We start from the raw sequence: 6,529 nt of genomic DNA on the forward strand, positions 1-6,529 counted from the left end.
GTAGCCCTTTCCTCCGCTGGCCTGGAGAGCGGTGGTTTGAAGAACCGGGAGGGAAGAGAAGGAAAAGGAGCAGTAGCCACGAAGGAAGGAAAGGAAGAGATTCAGGGAGCTAGAGAAAATGGGGGGTGAGGAAGACAGCAAGAAAGACGGGAAGGAAATAGGATCCGGGAATGGAATGGGAGGGGGTGGAATCCCGGCAAGTCCCAAGTCCCCTTCTGAGGATCACCAGAGCTCCCAGGGACAGGTGCGAAGGGAAGGCAAGGAACACTTGTTTGGGCTTGGTTGGTTGGTTCTGGCAGGAATTCTACCGCGGGGCAGGAAACTAGTCATCCAGGCGGAGCAGGTACACCTGGGGGAGGCCTAAAAAGCCCGTCCCTGTGGCTAACCCGCAAAGGGACTTGATCTCGTTCCCCGACACGCGAGCCCAGCGAGCGGCAGGGAGAACGTGAGGCCCGGCGACTCCCGGCGGGTGGAGGAGCCGAGCTCCAACCCCTGAGGCGAGAAGACCCCGGCGGGAGGCGCGTCCCGGGCACGTCCGGCGGATGAGGGCGGGGTGTGCGCACCTCTGAGAGTCAGGGCTCCTGCCCCGGGTGGTCCCATGGTGTAATGGTGAGCACTCTGGACTCTGAATCCAGCGATCCGAGTTCAAGTCTCGGTGGAACCTTCCCCTGGGGGCCAGGCCGCAGCCGCCTTTTACTCTCCTTTCCAATACCCAGCGAGTGGCACGTGCCTTCCCGCTCCCGCTGGTCCCCGTCCCGGGGAGGGAAACTCCGGGGGCGTCGCGCGCCCCTCCCGCGCCCCGGTGGGCGCCTCGCAGCCGCGTCCCCCGCGCTCCGCCGCCGCCGCCTCGTCAGGACCCGGGGAAGGAGAAGCCCGCGTCTCAGAGTGGCGGCCCCCCTCCCCGGCCCCGACACTGCGGCCACAGCCGGGGCACCGGGCCAGTGCCGCCGCTCGTCGGGGTCCCCGTCGGGCCTCGGGGTGAGAGGCGGCGGCTGTGGCCACTACATCCTGCACCGCGAGGGGCGTCCCGTCAGCCTGCACCGGTAGAAAACGCTGTCAATGCGAAACAGCGTATCGTACCTCCGTCGTGCGGCGGCGAGACTGACGTTTCGGGTCCTGGGTCCAAGCACAAGGTTGGGTGCCTTTCATTTCATTTTCCTCGGATCCTTTCCCGCCAGCTGTCAGAAGAATCCCGAGTCTCTGTTCAGGCCAGTGGGGGTCGCAGTTGTCCTAAACTTTGTACTTGAGTGTGGGGCGTCTCGGGAAACCCTAAACCGCGGGAAAGAGAGATTCTGGCTGGGGATTCTCTGGGCCTCAACTGCGGCCGCCCTCGGGGCTCCTCCCGGGGCGAAGGTGACACGAGCCAGGGCAGCTCCGCGTCCTGAACCGCGCCCCCACCCCCACCCCTTCCCGGCGAAGCCGCCTTAGGACCGGACATGATGGAAACACGCTCGGGAGAAAAATCTGGTCACAAGTTCTAAAGGACCGCATAGCCAGTGAAAATGTTCGCCGCCAAATCTCTCTTAGTTTTGGAACTTCCACCGGTTTAAAGGACTGTAAACTACAACTGGTTTTCAAGGGCTCCCTTTGAGGTTCTGAAAAGCAAGCGGGTGAGGGCCCGAAGGCGGGAGGGGAGAAACGGGAAAGCGGAGACTGGAGGAGAAAGGAGATGGGAAGGGGAAGGAGCGGGATCCGACGGCGGGGAGCCGGGCTTTCGCCGCTCCGGGTCAGTTGCCGCTTCTGGCTCACTCTGGAGCGCTCCTGCGCTTGGACTGAATCTCGTGGATCTCACCCCACGCCACCCCCCGAGAAGTTTGAAGAACGTGTGTGCCTGGCGTTTTCAGTAATTGTGGAATCGGAGTAGGAGGGTAAATAGACCTGCAAGTTATTGGGAACCAAGTTAGGACCTTGTTGAATTCCTTAGCGTTCACTGGCAAGTAGCCTTTCCCTCCCTTCTCTCCCCTTGCAAGACGACTGCCGGCAGGACAGGCTTGGAGAGGGTCGAGGCACCCAAGACCATGAAGATTGCCAGGGACTAGTTCTTTGCTGGACATGTAGTGGCTGAGCAGACTGTGCCCTTCCAGAGCGTGGAGTCTGGGGGTCTGGCCAGGAGACTGAGCAAAGGGACCAGTCAGGGTTAATCAATAGGCTTTCTGCAAAGCATCGCAGACATTCCTTTTTGACCTCCGCCTTCTTTACCAGAGCGATTCTTTTAATGGAACTGCATTTATCCATAGATTTTAGTACCCCTATCTGGCCAACTATAGCCTCCTCACTCCCTACCAAGACCTGAGCTCCAGACTTTGCTTCAAGGAAAAGATACCCTTCTTTTATTTTCCCACCTGAACTGCTCTAGTTCAAGCCCACTGTCTGCCTGGTGACCAGGACAGTCCCTCACTGGTCCCCTCAGGTTAGGAAGGGCAGATGCTCCTCCACTCCAGCCCCTCTGCAGCCCCATAGATATGTATGGCTTCAACCCATACAAGCATATCCAAGGGCTACGTCTCTCAAAACTCCTTTCCCCTCACCCTGGATCCATACTCTACTACATACATCCATTGCAGAGTGATATAGTTTTCTTCTTGTCCTTCCTGTTGCTTCCCAGCACCCCAGCATTTTTCTTTTTTGTTTTTGGAGTTATTGCTCCTTTCTTGGATAATGTCTTCTTTGTACTGTTCATGAAGGTGCTCTGCCCTCATTTGGTCAAGGAGAGGGCATTGACCCAAGCTCAACCAAGCACATCCAGTACTTCCCTGGAATATGCAAATAGAGGAGGGGGGATGACCAAAGAGTAAATACACCTCAGATTTATCCACTTGAAAAAAGAGTCCCTGAAAACACTGGTCTTTTGTTCCTGCTATTTGTAACCTGTGTGGCCCAACTGTGAATATAGAGCTTACATCGTTAAAATAATGTAACAATTGACCCATGCAATTATGATACAAATATACTGGAGGATAAAGCAAGAGGAGGTGTGTTTGGGTGTGGGGGTGATAATAGAGGAGTATGTGAGAATAATGCCTACAATTTGAAAATCAAGGAGTAGTAAAGGGGGGGTTGCTGTTTTCCTAAATAAACTTATGCGTATATATAACTTTGATAAAAATTTGTCCCCAATACAAAATAATTCCTTTGCATATATGTACATATTATAAATTTAAAGTTTATTGTTTGTATATTGAATATAAATTTTTATGTAGTCATATTATTGGCTCTTTTCATGGAAGAATTCTGGGTTTGGTGTCTTGCACAGAACATTTTCCCACTGTAGGTCTTTAAAAATGTTAGCAAAAATAGGTTCAAATGAAATGGTAGGGAAGTACTATCCAATTTTGGCAAAACATTGGAGAAAAGAATATTCTCATAAAATGCAGGGAATATGACCTGCTACATTTTCTTTTCAGGGTAATTAGGCAGGAATTAGCAAAATTTGATCTGACAATTCCATTTTCAGGACTCTGGAGAGGAGACGAGTGATGACAGATATCTGTATAAGGCTGTTCCCTGCAGTAGTATGTGTGATAATAAATACTGGAGCCAACTGCATGACCATCAATTAGAGACTGTTTGAATAATGACTCATTTATATCAAGAAGGATCTTAACTAAAAATAACAGCAGGTAATGAAAATGCTGATGGCAATGGACTGGTAAGAGCTAATGTGTATTGAACATTTGCTTCGTGAGAGTCATTGGCTACATGCTTTCCCTACACATCTCATTTAAACTTTGGACAACCCAAATACTCCATTTTACTAATCTTACATATAAAATTGGAAGAAAAGTCTATAACTTTTTCGGACTGATTAAGTTTCCCACCCAGAGCCTGTGCCTTCATCGTGGGTGTGACCGGGGTTCTCTTGTTCTCCATTTTAGGGATTTACAATGTTCCGAATTCGCTACACTGTAAATCAGCCTCTGAAAAGTAGGGGAAGATGTAAAGGCGGGTGTAGATTAGGTATGCTCTGGAGCTCCAAAACTTTTTCCTCAAAAGGGCACTCGATGCTGGTGGTGCCTGGGAAATAAAAGCATAAATTTGGTATTCCAAAGAGATATAGACTTTGAAAGCCAGCTCGCCAGAAAAACAAGCGTCCCTGGGTGGGCTTGAACCACCAACCTTTCAGTTAACAGCCGAACGCGATAACCGATTGTGCCACAGAGACACTCGGTAAAGCACTGTGTAAGCTGTTGGTCAATTGTATTATATACGTAATGGTTTCGTGTTCCTCAAAATCTAGTTATAATAGAAATGAATCCTGGGAATATAAGGCACAACATGAGGGCTATAGTTAACCCTGCTGTATATATACTATATACTATAGTATATTTAAAAGTTGTTAGGTAGTTGTTATGAGTCATCAAAAGGAAAAAATACATTTTAAAATGTTTTTATCTATATGAGGTGATGGATGTTCACCAAACTTGTGGTAATCATTTCACAATGTATGTAAGTCAAGGCATTACGCTGCGTATCTTATATAACGTTATAACTTACAAAGTTAAAACTTATTTCAATCTCAATAAAACTGGGGGTGGGGGAAGTATATTATACATAATGATCTCATTGTACAGAGGTACAGAGAAGTGTTCTTTGTGCCCAAGCTAGGCACCCTCAACTCTTCTGTTTTGCCTAACCTCCCTCCCCGCTCCAGAAGCCTGAAGGCGCAGGAGACATTTGAGGCCAAGAGTCCTGTGGTTACCTAAATTTGGGCGATGACTTGGAGCCCGAAGAAGCGGAGAACTCCCAGGATCAAACATCAGGTGCCCGGGTGACAACCGCAGCCTCTCGGTTTGAAGTCATCCATTTCCAGTTCTTTGCTCCACTTGCCCTGTCCTGCTCCTCCAAGTCCCTCCAGATCTCGGGGCGGGCGGGCGGGCTGGCGTGCGCGCGTGTGAAGAACGAGAATCAGCTGTGCCTCCACCGCGCTAACCCCCTGGATGCCTCTAGATGTGATAACTCCATGGGGTCAGGGACCTTGGGTTTCCTCACAATGCAGCTCCCTCGCTTACAATATTGCCTGGCACTTAGTAGGCTCCCAATAAATGCTCCGTGAAGGAGTCCATTCCGCCGCAAGGGCCTGGAGGGGACAGGAAAGGCACCAAGAATTTCACCTTGAACTATTCATTTTAGTTCTGGAGAATCCCCTGAATGGGAAAACGTGAAAGCCGGCCATTTCTAGATATGTTTATACTGGAAACTGATTTAGAACCAGGTCAAGGTCCGGATCGTGGAAACATCTAGAGGACAGACACCACTTAGAACGTCACTGAGATCCCCACCCAGGACAGTGCGGCGGCCTCCGCGTAGGGGACGCGGGTGGGCGCAGGGAGAAAGGTGACGAGGAGAGCTGAAGAGGAGAAGGAAGTGGGTGGGAGTGAGGGCATTCTGGAGTATGAGAAAGAAAGAGCAAAGGGAGGAGGAGTGAAAAGAAAGCTGAGAGACACCAACACTAACCACTGAAAGAAAAAACAGTGAAAAACGTTGAGGCTATTTAGGTCAGTTAATAGGTCTCAACCACAGCGCAGCAGGTTGTCGTTGGCCTGCGGTGATGGTACAGTGGTTAGTAGTCCGCGTTGCGACCCTAGTAACCTTGGCCTTAATACGACTTATGACGTTATCCAACTCGCTATTTTTCTCTTTAAACAACCCCCGACCCCAGTAAAGCCGGCGGTATGGTGCGATTTCCCGCTACGAAACTGGAGACTGCGAACAGTTGAATCAGGCTCTCGAGCTTCCACGTGGCGGAACTCCCAGCTTCAGCTCACGACAGGCAGCAGAGGCCTGCCTAACTTGGGGGAAAGGCCGAAATTCGCCCTGAGGCTAGGTCTGCTGCGCACGCAGTGCCCACCCTCACCCCCGCCCCCAGAGGCGAGGCAGACCCGCTTTGAGGAAGGAAAGAGCGTACACCCGGAACCACTCACTTTAATTTATGGGTAAGACTGAAGAAAAGCACCCAGCATTGCCTTGGAAAGCTACTATTAGGTAGAAGACAAAAATCCCAGCTTTCACATCTAGCTTGTTCAGTCTGTAGTGTATGACTTCCGCTGAGGTCTTAATTATCCTAGTGAAATGGACCTTTTCTTTTGGTACAAATTTTCCGTAAATTTTAACGTATATGTAGATTTGTGTAGTCACCACCATAATTAGAATACATACAGTTTCATCTCACCAAAAACTTCTTTGTGCTATCTTGTTACTGTTAGAACTCGCAGCAAACATAAGCCCTTGCAATCACTGATCTGTTCACTATAGTTCTAGGTTTCTGAGAATGTCATAAGAAGCATATAGTAGGCAGCCTTGTCAGACTGGCTTCTTTTACTCCCCATGGTGAAGCTGGGATTCCTTTAAGTTGTTGTGTACATCAACAGTTCCTTTTTATTGCAGAGTATTCCATCCAGTGGGTAGACCACTGTTTTGTCTATCAGTTAACCCTTTGAACCATATTTGATGATTGTAGCTTCTGCTCTTACAAATACAGCAGCTATGAACATTCCTGTAGAGATTTTTGTATGAACATTAGTTTTCATTT

At 49.7% G+C, this 6,529-nt stretch overlaps 2 non-coding genes across 2 annotated transcripts; one reads left to right on the plus strand and one right to left on the minus strand.

Annotated features, from left to right (window-relative positions):
- Positions 1–592: 592 nt before the first annotated feature.
- TRNAQ-CUG (transfer RNA glutamine (anticodon CUG)) lies at positions 593–664 on the plus strand. The gene has a single exon. It is a non-coding gene; the product is annotated as a tRNA-Gln (tRNA).
- Positions 665–4,088: 3,424 nt separating this feature from the next.
- Positions 4,089–4,162, minus strand: TRNAN-GUU (transfer RNA asparagine (anticodon GUU)). Its single transcript has one exon. It is a non-coding gene; the product is annotated as a tRNA-Asn (tRNA).
- Between the last annotated feature and the right edge of the window lie 2,367 nt (positions 4,163–6,529).

The sequence above is a fragment of the Mirounga angustirostris genome, unplaced genomic scaffold (genome assembly GCF_029215605.1).
Source record: "Mirounga angustirostris isolate CCGP_5_RB_7025 unplaced genomic scaffold, mMirAng1.0.hap1 SCAF_4, whole genome shotgun sequence".
Taxonomy (NCBI): Eukaryota; Metazoa; Chordata; class Mammalia; order Carnivora; family Phocidae; genus Mirounga; species Mirounga angustirostris.